Source organism: Chrysochloris asiatica, unplaced genomic scaffold (assembly GCF_000296735.1).
Source record: "Chrysochloris asiatica unplaced genomic scaffold, ChrAsi1.0 scaffold00087, whole genome shotgun sequence".
NCBI lineage: Eukaryota > Metazoa > Chordata > Mammalia > Afrosoricida > Chrysochloridae > Chrysochloris > Chrysochloris asiatica.
The window spans coordinates 1,400,786-1,422,749 of NW_006408605.1; the positions used below are offsets into that span (position 1 = coordinate 1,400,786).

At 46.2% G+C, this 21,964-nt stretch overlaps 1 pseudogene; it reads right to left on the minus strand.

Moving 5' to 3' along the window:
* Positions 1-7,524: 7,524 nt before the first annotated feature.
* Positions 7,525-9,767, minus strand: LOC102821436 (annotated as a pseudogene).
* Between the last annotated feature and the right edge of the window lie 12,197 nt (positions 9,768-21,964).

Below are 21,964 nucleotides of genomic sequence, written 5' to 3' on the forward strand. Positions count from 1 at the left end.
TGATACAATTTGATTCTTGTGTGACTCTCTTGCTTTGTTGCTGTGTGACCAGCTGAGGTCATGGGGTCTCCCAAGGCAAAGGTCAGGCAGTACAAGCTAGCTCTTAGCCTTAGAGGCAGGATGGTAGGTGTTGACGGAGGCTATGTCCAAGTAAACTCTCCTGCTCTGAAAGGACTCAATCCTGCAGTCATCTCTCTGGGTGGACCCAGAGCAAACGGTGGGCCTGCTTCCCTGCAACCCCCAAAACCAAACTCACTGCCATCAAGTGGATGCCAACTCATAATGACCCTGTTGTTGTTGTTGTTGTTGTTGTTGTTAAGTGCTGTCTAGTCGGTTCTGACACATGACAACCCCGTATAGGATTCCTAGGGGGGTGGCTGGTGAGCTTGAACCTCAGACCTTGCGGTTCAAGCCAAATTTGCAGTCCAGAGCATCATCCCCAATACCCCAAGACTCCAACCACCCTATGCACTGAGTAAAACTACTCCTTAGATTTCTGAGACTGAAAGTATTTATGAGGGCAGACAGCCTCTTCTTTCTCCTACAGAGCAGCTGTTGGGTTTGAACCACCATCCTTGTGGTTATTAGCCCAGCGCTCAGTTCACAGAGTCACTAGGGCTCCTACAGGCCTCCTTTCCTGTTACTTGTTAGGTGTGGTGGCACTGCCAACTCCAGAGAATGGAATTCAAATCCTGAAAAGAGCTGTCTTTACAGGAAACTGATCCTTTTAGTTTTACTTCATATTATAGATTTAAGCAACTTTGTAACTTAGGTTAGTGAAGTTCAATTTCTAAAACAGGAACTTAACAATAAAAACAAATGAAAAACAGGACTGTTAACATTTGCATCATATGACGCACAAAGAATATATAAGAGTTTTTAAAAATCTATAGAAATTCCTTGTTTGTGAGGATGGGGAGGTGGGAACCTCATACAATACTGGGTACGTGTGACTAGTATTTCTGAACGGCAAATTGGCAACGTGTACGAAATACCATTAAGACCTACCACTGAGCATCATATTTCATCTATTTCTATAAAACCTTAGTTTTTATAGACTTTTTTTGCCCCAATCTTGGTGCTTTTTTTTTTTTTCTGGTACGGCAGAGTGGAGTACAGTTGTATGTTTTCTTGTTTTCTTTGTTATAACTTTAATCATTGTCATTAATATTTGAACTCTACTCATAGATTGTTTTTCTCATGATATATTATTAATGTTTCTGAGGACTCTTTATTCCCAAGCTCTTCCATTAAACACAAGAGTGGGCATGGGAAGGAAAAGAGTGCAGGCTTTGGTATTTATTGGTCAAAGGTTCAAATCCCAGCAATGTCCATCTCTACCTGTGTGGTTTGGGGTAGCCCAGTCACCTAACCTCTCTGAGCCTCAGCTTCCGCAGTTCCCATGAGGTGGATAGTCACCATGAAGTATTGTTGTGAACATCAAGTGCAGGAATGCAGGTAAAGTCCCGGGATATAGTGTGCTTGGTGAATGGAACTATTGTTACTGGGTGTATAGAGTTCTGTAATTAGAACTTAATCATCTGAGCCTCAGTGGTTCATCAAGTCCAATCCCCTGTTTCTTGGCAGGACTGCATTCTACAAATCCCCACGAGACAGCAATCCACCCCAATCCCAGGGACCAGGAGAGTCCAGACATTTGCTTACTAATGCATTCCAGTGTTGCACCCTTGGAGCCAGAATACTCTTGAGAATGTGTACACATAATCCTCCTCTCCAGGTTTGATGTTGAATTTCTCTTTCTGTTTCTCTATGGAAAGAAGAGTGAGGTCTTCCTCACGCAGGAAGATCTCTGAGTTCTGTGGTAAGCAGTTCTAGCTTGTGATTTCCCTCTGAAATCACCATGTAAGAAACTTCAAAAGGAAGAAGTGAAGTGGGGTATGGAGTGGGATGTGTGTGACGTCACATCCAGGGACTTGTTCCTGAGCAGCACTGGGGAATAGATCACAGAGCTGTAGATGCCTGTGTTCAACCTTTGAGATGTATATGCACTGAACTGTCTCTCCTCAGTCTCCAGGTGCTTGTCTCCAAGGTATCCAGGACTCAATCTTGCCCAAGGCTGGCCTCTTGATCCTTCCACACCCACCTTTCACTTCCTCCAGTAGCCCCCATTTCTGTTCACATATGCAGCTGGATACCAGAGAAGCGTCCTTTATCTAGTCCCACATCCAATTCATCCCCAAGGCATGCCAGTTTTTGAGTTTATTTTTTCCTAAAGGCTTTGAATCTCTTTTCTTCTGTCCATCTTCACTCCTGCCTTCCAAGTCCACTTACTTCTATCTCTCACCTGGACAACTTGAGCAGCATCCTAGTAACCACCTATTCTTGCTCTTCTACAGTCCTTTCTCCATCTAGCACCCAGTTTTGTCTCTTCAAAACACAATGCTGATTCCAGCACTTAGCTGCTCAGAATCCTCTAATGGCTTCCTATTGCCCCTCTTATAACAGACCAAACTCCTTAATGTCGTTTACAAGCCTTCATCTGCCATCATGCTGTCCTTAGCTCTCTGTTTCCCAGCCTTTTCTCACTTCCTCAAACATCCCATGTTTCCTCCCACCTCAGTGTCTTTGCACATGCTCTCCCCTCCTGCTGGACCATTCTCTGCCCTGCTTTCTTTGCCTGGTTCACTGTTACTTTCATCTTTCACATCTCAACTTAGTGGTTACTAAGCCTTCCCTGATCTGCATTCTAGGGCAGGTGCTTTATTCAAATTTCTTCTAGAGCAGAATTCTTTTGCTTCAGAGCCCTCAGGTGACTTTGCAATTAAGCATCATTAGCACAGTTATTGGATTGATGTCTGTCTTCCCCACCACACCACACAATAAGCTCTGTGACAGCATGGATCTTGATGGCTTTGCTCCTCATTTCATCCTCAGTACCAAGTGTAATGCTTGGCATTTACATCTTTGGAATGAATGTTTATCTCTGAAGTTCGATAAGGACCAGAGCTTTTCCAGATTCCCTTTGGGGATCATCTTTGGAGTTAGTGCTGAATTTCTTGGCATTCTTTCTGTGGTTGATTCTACTCCCTGGGTCTCTACTTCCCCTGCCCCCACCTACTGATCTTCCAGGGTGGTGGATTTAGTGTTTGGACCATGAGTTGAGCTGTTTGCTTGGTGCTTCATGCAGTGCAGTTGCTAAGTCCTGACCTATGAGTAGCTTTGTGCTTCTGAATGGCTGGGTGTACTCAGTCTTTGTGAATGGGATTATGCCAAAATGCTAGAAGGACTCTCACTCTTTATAGGAACCCTGGGGTAAAGAAAAAACAATCCTTTGGCAAAGCAAATAATTACTAGCTAATTTATCCCTTTTGTGACGTCAGTTTATTGTGTGTACTACAAGAGCTTTGTCAGTCACCGATTAGAGAAATGAGTGGCATTAGCTGGCTGAAAAGTCTTTGTGAGCGTAGGTTCACAGGGGGCCCTAGCAAACAGCTGGTATTCCCTCCTAGGAGTGATGGAAAAGGTATTCAGTGCTTCCCACAAACAAGTAGGCACTGTTTACAGCCCTGTGCTTTGAGAGCTAGTTCTTTCCCTGTATTCCCTGCCTCTCCTTCTCCACTTCAGACACACAACTCTCTCAGGTAGCTCCAGTCTGTTGGTGCTGATGGGTGAAAATGCCTATCTGACAGGCAGATGATCTAGAGAGAAGGCTGGCCTGCATTTTCATCCTGGTTTTATCACTGGCTTGTTGTGGGCGTTAGGGATGCCTCTGTATCTGCGTGACCTCCATCTCCTCATTGGGAAAATGAGGATAATGGTTTCTACTTGGTTCATAATTTAAAATTCACTGTAATAGTGGATTAAAGATACTTTGAACAGTTCAACATTATTCAAATCCAAGGAGCCTTGAGGGTTGAAATCTATCAGTTGGCAAATTGCTAATTTTCTCTACTCATACTTGGTTTTCTGTTCCAAGGTGTGAGATCACACATTGTTTATGTTCATGTAACATAAACTTCCCTGGGCTTCAGTTTCCACACTTTTGAAACAAGATGATTAATTATTAGTTTGCAACTAGATGCTGTCACCTTCTTCTCACATTCAGGGCAGACATCACTAGGGAACCTGGAGTTAATTCCTAGTCCTCTCAGAAGAGCACTCAGAATCACCAGCCAGCACTAATCTGTTCAGGTTTGCATCTGGATGAAACTGGCAGTTGTGGGGACTAAATCCTCAATGGTCATCCACGAGGTGAAGATGGGAGATCAAGGGACTTGTCAAGTCTTGGGGGATAAGTGCATCTATGGACTTGCAGCTTTAGAGGAGGTTGTTTGGATGGATTCTAATGTTTGGAATTTACTGAGCAGGTCCAACTCAGGACAAATTCTGGGCTGATGCATGTGTTTCAAAGGTGTCACCTTTCTTTCCTGCCCACCTCACAGGTGGTTCTGGACGTTGCCCTTTTTACAGGGTGCTTTGTTTGTGTTTCTTTACTCACCTGATTCCTGTCTGGTGATCTTGCCAATCTCCGTGGAAGCAGATCCATGGTGTATCCCTCTCTGGGGCCTAGGGGCTGGGTCCCTCATTGGAACTGATGCCCTAGGAAATGTTTAGGGCTGAAGGGCCCAGGAGCTGTTGGCTTTTAGGAGTAAGCCACTTTCTATTTTTTGAGGTGCGTTTCTGGCCAGAGGTGCCCCAGGCAAAGAAATGAAGAGCTGAGAGCAATTTAGTGAGTCTGAAACTGATATGCATATGGCAGGAGGCTTCAATTCCCTTAGCTTTTGGTGGGGAGGGGGATGAGGAGATGGTAAATCTCACTGTGCTCCATCAGGAAACTTGGGTGAGTAGCTTGTTATCCTTGCGTCCCTCCACTATTGGGTCCCCCACTGCAAGGAGGTGGGTGGGAGAAGTGTGTGTGGTAGGAGGAGGGGACTATGGATGCGGAGGTAGGCAGGATCGAATGGTTGGGGGTTTTCTTTGGTCTCCATACCTTTCTCAACCTCTTCTCTATTTTAGTCTTCCATTTTGATTAAAACATTGATTTAATGAAGACATTGTATAATCCCTCCCAAATCTGACCTCCACACCCAAACCAAGGTACTCCTCTACCCTCCATTCCTTTTGGGTAGCTCTCACATAGCTATGAACCCTGCTTGGGAATTCTGGGTATATCATACAGACACGTTCCTCTGGCTTGGTTATGCTGTTTAACAAAATCATTCGGGGGCGAGTTCAGAGAGCAGGTTCAGGGAAGAGAAAGAATTGTCTTTTCTTCTTAACTGTCCTCAGGACGCTCTGAGCAGGCTTGGAGGATTCTCACTAATCTAATCCCTGTCAGAATCAGAACGATAAAACAATTCAGGCTTTAGAAGCCAAATCCCCTTCCTGAATTTGTGCTATTTCTATATCTCTCCCTTACCATTTTTGCTCCGTTGCAATGAAACCCAGCTTCACTTTCTCGGTAAGGGTTTCAGTGGATAAGGATTTCATATTTCACTCTTCCATTTTTCATATTTAAATTTGCTTTATTCTCTGGTTTGACTTTCCACTGACCCTTGAAGACTTGGCATATTTGAAGGAGGGAAAAGAGATCTCATTATAGGAAATGAGAAAAATGGAGCAGAGTTTTAGAACTTTTAATGACTAAAACACAGTGTTCCAAGTTGGTATTGTATTGGGGTTGAAATCACTGTTTGGTTACAAGTCTTTTTAGGCCTAAACGGAGTTGATGACATCTGTTTAATTTTAGATGTCTGGAATACATTCGGAAAATAATGAAATCCAAATGTATGACCAAATTAGAGAATAATTTTATCTGCGACAAAGAAGGTTTTAGAATAAGAGCAAACATTTTGCCCAAACAGAGCTTTAAAAGAGCCATCTAGCCTCAAAGCTCTGGTCATGTTGCCTTGACTTTTCTTTGTGTGTGAATCAGACATTATTGTGTAATTTTATACCCATTTCCCTGGCCTTCTCTGGGCATTTACTTAGTGTTTAAAGAGGTTAAAGACTCGTTCAGAAACATGTCATTGATGGAGAAAGGGCTTTTGTCACAGCCACTTGAGAGCCACTTGTTGGCTGTTACATAAGAGACTGAACACCCTCAGAAGGGGCCCTGGGAAAAAGAAAAAAGTACAAAAGGTTTGCTAATTTGAGTAGGGCCCTTGCCAGGCATGGGAAGAATAGAAGAATTACTTCTGATGTTCACCGTTCCATGTGTGGTGGGGGTGGGTGGAGGCAGGTCCCTGATCCTCTCTGAGCCTCACATTTCCCATCCATATGAGGAGCTTAGGCATTTAGAGATTCTAGGAGGCATGTAGCAGTTGACCCTACTCCAGGAAGAGTCTGTTGTGGTTACAAGTCCTCCCACACTCCCTAGAAGTCCAGCATCTAGGAGGACATTAAGACTCTGCCCATGTAGGTCTCCTTGATTGTCCTCCACCCTGGAAGTCCCATGAGGGTGGTGCCCTCAAGCTGATATTCTCATGTTCATTCCCTGCTACTAGAGTGGACTCAGCATCTGGCCAACTCCTTCATTCTTGGCAAGACTTACGCATATCGGGACAAAGTCAATGAGGGTCAAGGTTCTACCAAAAGTCTTGTAACACTTAATACTAGGCAAGGTAGTTCTGCCCCTTCTGGGTGTTTGCACCTTTCAAATATTTGTGGGCCCTTATTAGCCTGCCTTGTCCCACCCCTCCTGTATTGGCTGAAGTCTTTTCTTGAGAGCCAGCCTCTTCTCTGTTGATTCGACCTCACCTTCAGTGCTCATGTGTCCCAGGGCCAGGCCTGAACAGTGGCTACACGTGTACTAGTGGCTTGGGCCTATCTGCCATAGATGAGAGAGGGGTGAGAGAGGTGAGTGGTCCCAATCATTCGTCACTGACCACAGACCAGCCTGGAAGTGGAGGTTATGAGCCTGTGATCCCTGGGCTAACTGCTGGTGGTAAAACTTGGACTCTGAGCGGGACAGGTCTCTTCTGTTGGCCGTATGAGGCTGAACACTGGACTGGGGTCTGTGAAGTTTGTCTGTTAGCCCTTTGTTTGTGTCATCAGGCTCCTTCTCAGGATTTTGCTTTGCTTTGCAGTCAGTGGCCCTCTAGTTGGGAGGCACCAGTTGACTGTGATCTGGGCAGGACCACAGGATGATCAGATGACTGGGACATTTAGCATGTATGAGGGGTGTCAAAAAGTTTGTGGAAAATGGAATGAAAAGAGAATGGATTTTTTTTCCACAACATTTTTTTTTTTTTTTTTACACCCCCCTTCAGTAGTTGTTTATTGGCAGCGGGCTGACAAGGGTCACAGAGTTTACACATATAGATACCACCACATACCAGTGTCACAAGGATGGGAAGAGTGATGGAAAAGAGTGGCCTGGAGGCCCTGATGGGCTCCTTCCCTCAAGGGTGCTTATGGGATGGGGCGTGGCCTAGAGTGTTGAGGGGATGGGCAGCCTTAGAACACCTCCACATAGTGGGCGTGGTTAGAGGTGATGAGGGACTCACTCAATTGGCTGTAGCTCCGCCTTTACTGCTTGGGATGTGCTTTCCTTGACAGGGCTCACTTGATGTACTCCTCCTGGGCAGCTTTCAGGTTCTCCTTCTTTCTCCTCTAGGCCTTTAGGGCAGAGGACAGCAAGGCTTGCCCATAAGAGACGGTCAGGGCCCATGGCTTCAGCAGGGGCACTTATTGATGGCATTGAGGTTGATGGTGCCTCCTCCTCACTCTGACCCCCAGATAGGAAGGTGATCCCCGTAACAGCAGGGGGCACCGTGTGGCACAGTGCTGTGACAGTTGCCATGGCAATCTCTTCATGAGAAAACTTTTGTGTGTAGGCGTGGCCTGGTGTTACCATATTGGGCTTCAGCAAGGTGTCTTCCAAGTACACATGGTGGTCACTCAGAGCCTTGTAGACAGCAGCCAGTACCTTCTCAGTTACATACTGACAGTGCTTCAGGTCGTGGTCACCACCGGGGAGGATTTCAGGCTCCACTATGGGCACAATGCCATTCTGCTGGCTGATGCTGGCATAACGGGCCAGCACATTGGCATTTTCCATGATGGCGAGGGCTGAAGAAGTATATTCCCCAGTCTTCAACACACAGAGCCATTTGGCAAGGGCAGCTTCATCCTTCTTGTACTGGGTACAGTGCTCAGACAGTCCATGCAATCTTTGGGTGGTGGTCTTGCTGTTTGTTCCTGCCAAGGGTATCACACCCTTGTCTTCCTTGATGTCCGCAACACTGCCCTTGGATTTGATAACTTGGGGAAAGGGACGCCCATCATCCACCTTCTGGTAAATTGTCTCATGGAAGACAATGACACCCCCAATGCAAGGGTTCACACACTCACCGTCAGTCAGCAGTAGCTGGCATAGAACCACCAGTTCTCCTTGGTGTTCTCAGAATCAGTGGATTGCAGCCACTTGGTAATGCTTCCAGTGGGCTCATCTGCAGCCAGGATGCCCTTGCCGGGAGCCTCAATGCAATGAGCAATGTCAGATAGCTCCTTCTTCTGCTCCAGGGTTTCTTCAGCACTGGGGCTGGGTAGGGCAGGATGCTAGCGGTGGTGGCTAGTTTCTGTGAGGAGGCTGAAGGGGCTGGCAGGGCCTCATCAGCAGAGAATGCCTCCAAAAACTTTTGAAGCCCCCTTGTATACTTAGATGCCTTCATGGGGATTTCATGAGGATTCATGGTTGAATAGCATGGACTCTTTTACTTCAAGGACAATGGACTGGGGTCAGCAAGAAGAGAGCTATAGGAAGGGACAGAGTGGTGTCTCCAGCAACAGGTATTTGGTGAGGAGCTAGATTCTATAGGAGCCTGGGTCGGATGTTTCATTAAATCGAGGAGGTGGTGGTGTGGAGATCAAGATGCTCTAGTCCTGGGCAAGTTCTGTGTGTTTTTAGGTCTTTGTGCCTCTCTGTGTAAAGAAGGGCTAGCCATCCCTACTTTCCTGTCCTCACAGAGCTACTCAAAGGCAGGTGGGACAGTGCTTTGGAAGTCTGGGAAGCACCATGGGAGTGGGTTGGACTGACTTGGATGATATTGATTGCTGGGAAGGATATTCAGGCTAAGACATTTTGATGTACCTTCAAGGGCCAATACATACCTTTTGGACTATTTTGAATTGGTCCTATTCCTGGGTTCATATACAATCTGCAGTCCCTAATCTATTATCTAACAGTAAGAGGCTGAGGTTTATCAGTGTAGCTGTAATTAGAGTTCATTCTTTGCAAGTATTAAATGTAATTTAATGTTCTAACTCCAGTGTTCTAACTGTGATGTAATCAATGTGCAGCATCCAGGGCAGGGTCTAGCTTCTCAGTAGACAGAAAACATAAAGAGGCATATAGTTTTTTCAGACATACATCAGAAGGCAAGCTAGGAGTCCAAGCTTGGAGTTGAGCTTTAACTGTCCAAGACACTATCACTCCTCCAGAAATCTCTTCCACTGACCAAATCATACCCATGGTTTAGGATGGTGCCTAGATCTGACCCTGGCTCTCATACTGCAGAACGCCTTCTCCTCTCAATGTCTGTGTATCAAAGGGGACCAATGGCCACTTGTGTCCCTGTATGCTGGCTGAGAGGGTCTGGGAGGCACTCAGGCTTTGAAGGATGAAGTGTGATATCAGCAGAAGTGGATTCTGTCATTTTGAATGTCACTGCATCATGAACTCAATCATGGCTTGAAGAGGTCTTGGGGATGTTTGAGCCTGCTGGTAGAACTGTGAGGCAGGACTGGCTGAGACAGTTGCTGAATTCTCAGCCTTGAGATCTGTTGCTCACCTTGACCCTCATTCTAGATGGAGCCTCTGTGGTGTTCTCTAAGACCCAATCCTGAGCCCCATGATGCCCATTAGTACTAATACCTCCACTTTACTGAGCCCTTGTTCTATGCCAGGCTCTCCTTACAACAGTCATCTTATTTTAGTCACCACAGTAACCCTAGAGGAAGATGAAGTCCTCATCCCTATTTTCCAGCTGAGTAAACTGAGGATCAGAGAAGTGAAGAAACTTATTCAGGGGCTCCTGGCCAGTGAGTAGGGGATCTGAGCCCTGCCTATCCGACAACAGAGCTGGAGACCCCAAGCGCTAGGCTGCCTGCCTGGCAGTTAGTCTCCAGGCCCCAGGTAGGCATGACCTAGGGCAGCCTGGGCAGGCATGGTCAGTGGGGAGCTGAGAGTAACAGCTGAGGCTCTGAGGAAAAAGGCAACCACTGCAATTCCTACTCCTCTTCACCATCGGCCATAGCTCTGACATAATACACCTGATGTTTGCCATTTGGGGCCTTTTGGGAAGGAGCTCTATTAGCATAGTGGTTACGAATCAGGCTGCTAATCTCACAGTCAGCAGTTCGAAACTACCAGCTGTTCCATGGGAGAAAGATAAGGTTTTCTGCTCCCGTAAAGATTTACAGCCTCAGAAACCCTGTACAGGATCGCTGTGAGTTGGAAATGACGCCACGGTACATAACAACAACAAAGCAGCTTGGAGAGGATGGCTGGGAGGCAGGATGAGGAAATGTGAAGAGCCAATCATTCATGCTACAGTGATTGAACCTTGAATCTGAGCTAGACACTGTGCTAGAGGCCGGGGATATAGCATTGAACAGGGCAGATAAGGTACCTGCCCTCCTGGGGCTTACTTACCTTCTGGTGATAGACACAGACAATATATACATATATATAAATGCTGTTTTGTTGTTGTTGTTAAGTGCCTTTGAGTTGGTTCTGACCCATAGAGACCCTGTATAAGTTTCTGAGGAGCAGCTGGTGGGCTTGAACTGCCAATCTTGCGGTTCATACAGACTTTGCCGTCCAGTGCATTAACCCGCAATGCCACACAATTCCAGGTGTGATAAGTACATTGTAGAGAATGAAAATTGGATCATGTGATGAAGAGCGTAAACTGGGTGATCAGGGAAGGCTTCCCTGAAGAGGTGACATTTCTGCTCAAGATGTAGTTAGTTGTAAGAACATCAGAGGAAGAGCATCATAGGCAGATGCAACAGCAAGTGCAAAGGTACTGGGGTGAAACAGACTTGGTGTGTGCAATAGCTGGAGTGCAGTAATCTAGAAAGGAGTGAAAGTGGCGACATCAGGGTTTAGATCACACAAGGCTTTACAGGCCAATTGCTAGGAGTTTGTATGTTAGTTATCCCAAATACAATGGGAAGCTTGGGTGATGGTGACACAATTAGATTTCAGTTTTAAAAAGACATTTCTAATTGAGGAATGGACAATGGAGAATAGTGAAATGTGAAGACGGGAAGGTCCATTAGGAGACTACTGATGACCTAGGTTATGGTGGGGGCAGTGGGGATGGGGAAAAGTTGATGGATCCAGGTATGCAGAAATCCAGAAGTGAAATCTGTAGAATTTTCTCATGGATTGGTACTCCCATCTACTCAGTTGGTAAAGCCAAGAGTCATTCCTTCTGTTTCCCTCATTTTCCATAACCATTTGCTGAGATGGGGAAAGATACAAGGAAGAGCAGATCTAGAGAGATGGGAAATCAGAAGTCCAGTTTACATTAGAGGCCCATTGTTGTTGTTAAGTACTGTCAGTTGGTTCTAACCCATAGCGACTCTGTATAGGATTTCTGAGGAGCAGCTGGTGAGTTTGAACCACCAACCTTGTGGATTAAACTGACTTTGCAGTCCAGTGCATTAACTCCCAGTACCATACCAGGACTTACAATAGATGACATCATGTTGGCTGTTTGAATTGGATCTGAGAGGAGAGGTGGAGTCTGGAGTTAGACATGATGAGGCATTGTCCTGGCAACGGTATTTAAAGCCACAGGATGAGATGATGGATGGAGAGAGAGAAGAGAAGGGGGTGGGGTGCAGAGGAGTGAGTTTAGGACAATATAGTGCTTAAGTGTGGGAGGAGCTAGTAAGAGAGACTGAGAAGGTGCAGTCAGAGAATAGGAGGAAAACCAGGAGAGTGTGTCATTGAAGGCTAGAGAAAGGAACAGCTTAGGGAGAAATATTGCTTTGACTTCATGGACCTTGTGTGTATGTGTTGGTGTGCTGTAGAGTCAGTTCTGACTCATAGCGACCCTGCATAGGGTTTCTGAGGCTATAATCCTTATGGGAGCAGAAAGCCTCATCTTTCTCCTGTAGAATGACTGGTAGGTTCGAATTGCTGACCTTGAGGTTAGCAACCCAACTGGTAACAACTATGCTACCAGAGCCTCTTCCCTTGGTAAAAGCCATTCCAGTGATCAGGTGCAAAAGAGATGGAGCTATTCGAGAAGATCAGACCCACAAGCTTTTCTGGAACATCTGAAGCATGAAGCTAAGAAATGAGGCAGCAACATGAGAGGGATGTGAGAGTAAAGGCAGGTTTTTTGTTTGTTTTAATATGAGAGCGAATAAAACATTATCTGTACCCAGTTATATTAAAACGCCCATCCGTGTCCATGGCTGATGACAATATTGAGCATGCATGTGAAAGGATTCTGTTGAATAGACAAGTGGCAGTGAAATATGTGACAAATCACTTGCAAATCAGCCATGACTCTGCCTATGAAATAATCCATGACAGACTTGGATTTCAAAAAGTTTGTGTGACATGGGTACTAAAACCACTCACAGAAGAACATAAACAGAAGCGTTTGAGCATCTGCAAACAAAATGTGGACTGATACTCGAAGGAAGGTAAAAGGTTTTTAAAAAACAATGTCAATTTATAACCAAGATAAAGTTCAAAAATCAGTTGGAAAATTGATGCTTACAGTTTTCTGGGATTCTCAAGGACCAGTATTGGAAAACTATCAGCAGAAAGGTTCAACAATCAACAATGCTCATTGATGCTCACTGAAGAGCTGAAGACTAAATTTGGGATTAAACACAGAGAATTGCTATCCACATGTGCTGTGATCTTACATGGCAATGCACAGCCACACACCTCTGCTCAGACTGTGGACACTGCAAAAACTGTCATTTTGAGGTGTATAAGCATCCTCCCTATAGTCCTGATCTTGCTCCATTGGATTTTCACCTGTTTGGTCCCCTGAAAGTAGCCCTTCAAGGATGGAGATTCACATTTGATGAAAAAGTGAAGACAGAGGTGCATTCGTGATTTACAGCTCAGTCAAAATCATTTTTGAAGGGAATACAAAACATTGTTGATTGAAGGCCAACGTGTACTGAAAAGCAAGGAGATTATGTAAAAAGAAAAAAAAAAAAGATGTATTTGTGTTTTCTAAAAGTTGATTAAAATCAAATCTACAGCCAGAGTGCAGATAATTTTTGACTCCCCTGGCATATTATGATGGTGGTTAAGTGACATCTGTATAGGGTTTCCAAAGAACGATTGGTGGCTTTGAACCACTGATTGCTGTGATCAGTGCTTATCCTACAGTGCTACATGAGGAATCCTTTTTAAATATACATGGGTGAAATTACAGTACATTTGTATGATGATGTGAATGATCCAGGAGGAAGGGAAAAAGGAATGATCCAAAGAGAGGGGGTATTGACAAGAATGATTGATGTCTTTGAGAAAGTGTGGGAGGTGGGGCTTAGTGTCCAGTGGGAGGAGTTGGCCTCAGATAGAAGCAGGGAAACTTTTCCAGCCTTGATCACCAGAAGGAAGGTAGAGAGTGATTGGATTTGGTGGAGGACCCCTAGGGTTCTTTAACCCCTACGTGTCTGTCCGTAGCCCAAACCTTTCTCCAGACCCTTCCGCCTCTGACATTTCCAACCCCCAGGCCTCTGAACACACGTGGTCCTTTTTCACATATGCAGCCCATTTTAGCCACCTCTATTGTCTGCCATGTTCTGATTCATCCCTCCCCAGCCTACGTCTCACCCTTCTTCCAGGAACCTTCCCATATTACTCCATAGGGCTCTCTCCCTAGTCAAGCCCACAGATCCCCTATGATCCACAGCACAGACAGACCCTATCACTGGTCACTGGGATGCTGTTGTCACATCTGTTGTGAAATTCACTGTAGCTGGAATTTTGTGGAGCCAAAAAGACAAGAGTTGAGTTCTTGAATCCTGAAGTCTCAGTGACTCACGTTCAAGTCAGAGGCCCTTTGGCAAGTGTGACCTTTGGCAGCTTTTTAAAAACACCTCAGAGTCACATTTTCCTCATCAGAAATGTAAGGTTAATAGAACTTATTTCATTTGCTTTCAGTGTGAGTTAGTGAGATAATATGTGTGTGTGTGTGTGTGTGTGTGTGTGTGTGTGTATGAGTCCTGGTGTGGCACTGTGGGTTAATGCATCAGACTACAAAGTTGTTTGAACTGTAAGGTCGGTGGTTCAAGCTCACTAGCTGCTCCTTGGAAACTCTATACAGGGTCGCTATGGGTCGGAATCGACTCAATGACAGTTATCAACAATAACATGTATGTATATGTATCTATATATGTATGTAAGGAGCTCTGGTAATGTAGTGGTTATGAATTGGGCTGCTAACCTCAAGGTTGGCAGTTCAAGACTACCAGCTGTTCCGCAGGAGAAAGATGAGGCTTTCTGCTCCAGTAAAGATTTGCAGCCTTGGAAACCCTGTGCAGGGTCACTATGAGCCAGAACGGACTCCACAGTACTTAACAACAACAAAAACATATATGTGAGTGTATGTATGTATATATGTATGTGTTGTTAGGTGCATCTAATTGAGTGTAACTTATAGCAACCCCATGCACAACAGAACGAAGCACTGCCTGGCCCTGAGCCATCCTCATAGTCGTTTCTATGTTTGAACCCACTGTGGCTGCCACTGTGCCATCCATCTCATTGAGGGTCCTCCTCTTTTTTGCTGACCCTCCACTTTACCAAGCACGATGTCCTTCTCCAGGGACTGGTCCCTCCTGACAATATTTCCAAAGTATAAGAGACAAAGTCTCACCATCCTCACTTCTAAAGAACATTCTGGCCGTACTTCTTCCAAGACAGATTTGTTCATTCTTCTGAAAGTCCATGGTATAGTCTATATTCTTAGTTAATGTCATTATTTAAAAGCATCACTTCTTTTTTAGTCTTCCTTATTAATTGCCCAACTTTCACATGTATATGAGGCAATTGAAAATACCATGGCTTGATCTAACCTTAATCTAACACTCCTCAATAAATATTATCAACAACATTATTATTGTCTCTATCTTTTTTGTAATAGAACCTTAAGGAAGTCATTTGACTTTTCCACACCTCAGTTTCTTCATCTGAAAAATGGGGATAATAATAGCACCTTCCTTAGAGGGCTACTGAGGTTAATGACTTGAGTTTACAAAGAATTTGATACAGTGACTGGCACACAGTAGGTGTGCAAGAAGTGGAGCTTATAGCTAATGATGATAGTGACATTGATGACAATAATAGTTATTGTGTGCATTCCCATTTTCCCTGCTGAGCTCTGAGACCCAAGATGGCTGGAACTGTGGGGTTGGTTGCCTCGGGGTCCCGCTGCCTTGCCATGTGTTGCAGGGTTGACCCCTCCCTGCTTACTCCCTGATTCGACTCTACACATTGCTTCTTATACTTTCCCATGAACTCATTCATTTCTGGCTATAAGGTTATAAGGCTTTGAAAATTAATTTTAAAAAATGTATATATATATATATATATATTTACACACTCCCCTGACCTTTTAAACCTCGTTCCAATCCCCCGAGTGCCTTAATGAAGTTCATGCTATTTTGGGCATCTTGGAGAAGTGTATCTGACAGTGCCCTTTTAATTTACATAAAAACATAGGAACACACATGGACCCAAATATGTATCTGTATAATTAAGAATAAAAATCATAATCCCCTAAGTGGGCTGTGCTGGTGAGCATCAGGTTTAATAGGGGATTAGGAGGTGGAATTAAAGTTGCCCAAGGGGTACACTGAGAGACTTCAAACACCTTTCTGAAAACAAATTAACGTGGTTTTCAAAAACCAATTTCCAACGGCGGCAGAGGGTTTTCCTCAGGCTTCCCTGCTTTCTTTTGAAATGTATTTTTAACACTTGTATAAACAGTTTGGGTCTGTGACATGGGGCTTCTGTGCTCCTTTCATTAGCTGGTGTCTCTGGGAGAAGAATTCAGCTCATTATCTGGGTGTTTTGATCTCCCTGGCTGCTGCTCCTGGGCCCGGCCCGCGGCCATCCTTTTTCCTTTCCTGTTGTCCAGTGGTGTGGAGCCAGTTGGTTTGTGGCTCAGCCTGTGTCCACATCTTCCAGCCCAAGCCTGGCTTTCCAGGAGGCTCTCAGTCCTCTGGAGAACTGGACTTCTCAGTCACGGGCAGAGGAAGAGAGGTTGGAGGCTGGACTGAGAAGTGGGCAGATTCCACCTTTGTGCCTAGCCTGCCCCAGCCCCTTGTCCTCTCCTTGAACATCTGGGGGGTAGGGTGTGGCCTCTGCAGGGGTAGAGTTCACTACCACTGATGATGGTCATGCTGGCTCTTGGTGCAGGAACCCAGCTATGGACTGACTCTATACAGGGTCTCTATGAGTTGGAACTCACTCGACGGCAGGTAACAACAACATGCATTGACTCTGGATAGTCATTTAAGGTAATTCCTAATCAAATTCTACTTGCACTTTGTAAGTGGAGTCTCAGTAGAGCCCTGCTGAATCCTCCAGCTACAAAGGTACCCATGGCAGAAGATACAATATTTTCCTCCCAACACGTGGCATCAGGGACCCCTGTTCTGCTGTCAGTGCTTGAGGATGACTGTTGTCACCTGGAGGCATCTAGTAGAATATTCTTAGGATTTGATCTTGCAGCTACTTGGAACAAAAACTCCAAATTGTGGTTATTGGGGCTCCCTTTTAAGGCTCCATTTCTTCCTGTGTAAATGGGAATCATAAATAATGAGAACTAACATGCATTATGCATTCATTGTATGTCAAACACTGCTGGCAGCACTTTCTTATGTCATCAGCTTCTCAGTGACAACACGGGAGCAAGTAGGTTTGTGGGAACTCAGGGTTAATCAGCCTCACAGAGCTCCCGTTGTCCCTGTGTTACAGAGGAGGAACCTGAGGCCCAGGGAGGTTAATTAACTTCGCCAAAGCCACACAGCTTGTAAGAGATGAATGTTAACGTTTCCCAGTTGCTGGGGATCTTTCTTCTCTTCACGGGAAAGTGGAAGTGTCTACTTGACCTACACTGAGTTCTACTGGGAAAACCAGCCCTGGTGCTTGACCTTGGTAGTTGTTGTTGTTGTTAAGTGCCATCAAGTCGGTTTCAACTCATAGCAACCCTGTATAGGGTTTCTGAGGAGTGGTTGGTGGGTTTGAACTGCCACCTTGCAGTTCAAATCAACTTTGTGGTCCAGTACTTACCCTATAGCACCACACCAGGGCTTGGCCTCTAGAAAAGAGTAAATGAGGAAACCTTCTCCTAGTTCAGTCGGTCCCTTGTCTGTTTGTGACTGTCCAGTCCTGGCAGGGGGCAAGTAATGTATGTGGTATTTCCTTTCCCAAGGAGAGCAGAGTTCCTGTAGGTGGGTGACTGGTGGCATTCAGGCTGGCACATTGGTATGCTATCTTCTGAAGTGTGCACCTTTGCAAATGAGCTTGAAGTTGGAGGTGAGCTCAGTAAGATGGATTCATCCTGAATTGAATTCTTACAAGGCCACTTGCTCTGCATTCTGACTCTGCTTCCAGCCACTACTGGGTGGATGCCTGCAGGTGCTCATGAGGCAGGAACTAGGGCTCATAGGCAGGGAGGAGAGCTCTTATCTCCCTGATCTGTGTTGGGGCCATGAAGAGGCCTGGGGAGCTTTACCAGTGATGTCATGCAGTCCCACTCCTGATGGGCGTGGCTGTCTGCCCTATTCTCACAGGGACTCTGGTCCTGTGTCATAGAGTTTCAGTCACCAGCAGTAGGCTGCTAGAGAGGCAACAGGAGGTGTCTGCTGGATTCATTGTCTGGCTTCACCAAAGAGGTGGGATTTAGGCTGAACGTTGAGGTATGGAAAAATTTCTTACAGCCTGAAAAGAAGGTGATACTGATTCTGAGCAAAACCAAGTACTAGCACTGTGCTGACTCCACACCACTCGTGCTCTTATTTCCTGTGCTGTTCTTACCACCTTTTACAGGTAAGGGTACAGAGAAGGGAAGGTACTTGCCCAAAGTTACACACACAAGATTGGATCTCAGGACAGAAGCATACCCATGCTGCTGTCTTCTTTCTAGCATCTGAGGGAAAACTGGAAGTACTGATGGCTTGGCAGGACATGAGGCCAGGATGAAGGGAGAGGATGTCCAGAATGTCAGCAGCCTCACTGACCCAGTGATAAGAGGCTAAATGTTTCCCACTGGCTCCAGGTGGTGGTGGAAAGCCCTGCTTTTAAAGTGCTGAAGAGCAAAGATGTCAGCTTGAGGACTAAGGTGCACCTGACCCAAGCCATGGTATTTTCAATGACCTCATATGCATGTGAAAGCTGGACAGTGAAGAAGGAAGAACATAGAAGAATTGATGCCGTTGAGTTACGGTGTTGGAGGAGAATATTGAAAGTGCCATGGGCTGCCAAAAGAATCAACAGATCTGTGTTGGAAGAAGTGCATCCAGAGTGCTCCTTGCAGGCCAGGATGGCCAGACTTCATTTTTCATACTTCAGACATATTGTCAGAAGGAAGCAGTCGCTGGAGAAGGATATCATGTTTGGTAAGGTGGAGATGGATTGGCAAAGTGGCAGCATCAATGGCTCAAGCGTGGCAACAATAGTGAGGTTGGTCCAGGATCAGGCTGTGTTTCATTTTGTTGTGCATAGAGTCACTATGAGTCGGTACCGACTCGATGGCACCTAACAACAACAACAACAACAATAGTGTGCTGATTTCTGTTTCATAAATATTCCCACCATGGCAGCCTTCAAGCTATCAGTGTGAGATGACTGAACACTCTCATGAGCTACCTTCAGCATCCCACTGGCCTCGTTGATCTACCTTTGGGGTTTTTAGTTTAGTTGGGAGACAGAAGAGCTAACAGAAGTGTGCAGGGATCACCCTATCAGGACTCTGCTTTAAAAGCACAATTCTCAGAGTCTTCTAGTCTTGGGAAAAGAGGCTGAACACTATGGTTGGTTAGAGTTGTCACTGACTCTTGGGGGCCAGAGGTGGCAGAGACGGGGGCAGTAGGCCACTACTGGCTCTCAGAGGGGAGGGGCCAGATCCCAGTGAAGTGAGAATCTTGCCCTTTTTCCAGAATCTCAGGGGTCTATTGCTCTAAAAATGTGTTTCCCAGTGGGAGGTTTCCAGAGGCAGTGAGACCTCAGCGCTCCGCTCCCAGCTCTCTAAGGTCAGACTGGACCTAAAGTAGTTTCACATGGGAGCCCTTGTCTTCCTTTGCAAATCTAGTCCATTGCGTTAACAACAACAATAGCAATAACTTATAGTCCCCTGAGAAATGACCTGGGAATTTTCATTTGGAAAAATAAAAGGAGATTTTCTTGGAAAGAAACCCAGATGGGGAGTTCAAGTCAAAAGGGTACATCAGAGTTTGTATTCAGCCAGGGCAGAGGCCTGCTGAATTGCTGGGACATCTTTGGACTGGAGGGAGGTCATGTAGGGCTTCCAGCCACAACTCCATTCTGGGGAAGGAACTAAGGGCCAGAGGAGTGGTGGCCAGGCAGAAGGAGATCAGATTCTGGAAGAAAGACAGTTTTAGCTGGTCTTTGAAGTAAGGCAGGGTCTGGAAGCCAAGGTGAGTAAGGGCTTTAGATGGGAGTCTGAGAGTATCTGTGTGGCCATTATTTCCCTCTTTGTTCTTCCCTGCCCAGTTCTATTATCATTAGGGGCTGACTCTGCAAACAACAAGCCCCAGGCTTCTTTGACAACCGGTTTCCGGTCAGGTTTGGCGAATGACAGGCACTGGCAGGACACTGGAGTTCATCAGTCTCTCTCCCTGGTCTCAGCCCCCTCACATGCTTTTAATTCCTACTGACCTCTAGGCCAGGTCTCCCTCCATGTCCCCTTCTGTAGCTTCTCAGAAGCCTCTACTGGGAGGAAGCGTGAGGCTACAGTTTTGTCTTATAAAGGAGAAATACTTGTTTAGAATTATGGACCAATGACAAAAGAGCTCTGACAGACTTCCAGCTCTCAAGTGTGAATTTAGGCTCAGGAATTTATCTGTGATGGGATCCCTAAGACCATTCCGTAGAACTCCAGGGCTTCCTGGAACAAAGTCTGGAAATCACCAATCCACACTTCCATTGTATGTCTAAAGCAACTGAGGCCAGGGAGGAACAAGAGCTTTCCCAAAGTCTGACTGTGAACCAGTGTCAGAGGAGGAACTCAGGCACTGATGTTCCAACCCAGCCCTCTGTGGACCTGTTTCCAGGTCCTCAGTGACTTTGGGGTGGATGAAGGTGTGTGACCAGGTAGCCCAGCAGTCCTGCTGAAGTGGCCTCACCTGGGCCCAAGGCTGCTTGACACTCATTCCACAGGTGTCCCGTACCCTAGCATCCCAAGCTGAGCTCCACCAAGCGGCCACTCTCCAAATGCAGTGTGTGCATGTGCATGTGTAGATCCCTGCCCTTGGGTGGGGCTCCCAGAGAAATCCCTGCAGTGCTGAGTGCCAAGTTGCAAAAGAGCTGAGTGGCTGAGGTTGTGGTTGTGCTTTTGTGATTTTGTACAGAACTGAGAAGACTCCTGGCTGCTTGAGGGAAAGAGATGACTCAGCAATGCTGGGTCCCTTGACGGAGTTGCTAAAGGACGTCAAGATGGGTGGGTGGCCATCTTGACGTAGCAAGTACTCAGTAACTGGAGGCAGAGAGGAGGTGGCTGGTTCACATGCTGTTGGACCCAGGGGTCCAATGTAAGACCCAGTCTCTTAAAACTCAACTTAATCCCTTCATTGCCTCTCCTCTTCAACACCTCTTTGAGACCCCTTCGGATCAAGGTGGGTAACTGTTTAGCTCCCTCCCCACTCGAAGTGTACTGTCACCTGCTTACTGTGGCCCTGACTTGGATGAGGCAGGAACCATCCTGCACTTTTTACCAAATGGGGTCACTAAGGGGTCAAGGTCTGAGATGGCCCCACCTAGAAGCCATGGAGCCAGGTCTGGATTTTTCTGTCCCATTCAGCCCCTTGGCTCGAGGAGCTGCAGGGAAGATTGTGTTTGGATGGGTGGCCTGTTGGGGGCTGCTCACACATGTCACTTCTAAATCCCCCCTTCCTTTGATGATTGTAATTATCAAGAAGGCTTCTCAGATTGAGGCTTTTTAATAGAGAGATGAGAGAAATGTAGCAATATACAAAATGTGTGTTGGGGGAGAGCCCTGGGTGCTCTCCCATCAGGAGTGGGGCTAGGTGTGGGAGAAGGTGACCAAAGGTGGGACCTTCCTCTTGGGACCCTAGTCTCTGGGTTATTGAACTGAAAATCAGGCCTTGTTGTGGCAATGTGGAAGTGCACAGAATCCTTCCTGTGAGTGGGTGAGGGGTAGGTGAGCACACAGCTAAGGTGTGGGGGCCCCTGAATGGGGAGCTTTCTTCTCAGGAACTGGGCGGTGCTGCATTGACTGGGCCTGTTCCACCTGCTGACACACACCTGAGGCTGACCTATGTGCTGCCCTAGCTTGGCTGGGCTGCCAGGCTTTTGTCTCTGTAGATTCCTGGCTTCACCCTCCCACCTAGCAGTGTGTGGAGGTGACTGACACAGAGCGATGACAAACAGCACTCCCTCCTGTTCCCAGAGACCCTCTGGGCAGGAGGCTGCATGTATTTGAGCAGAGGCCACACATGCTGCATGTGTGTGTGTGTGTGTGTGTGAGAGAGAGAGAGAGAGAGAAAGAGAGAGAGGCAGACAAGACAGGGAGCTGGTCCAGGTCACAGGAAGACCATTGTTTTTCTAGCTGGGGCTTTAAAGAGGTCAATTGCTTCCTCCAGCATGCCTAGGGCCAGACTGAGGGGAGTTCTCTTACAAGGACAGTTCCTGCACTGAAGAGCATCCTCAGTATTGGTGAGACTGAGGGGTGACAGAAGGCCTGAACTAGAAGAGTTCTATTTCTTCAAGACCAAGTGCCACTAAAGCCTGAGTCTTAGGTTC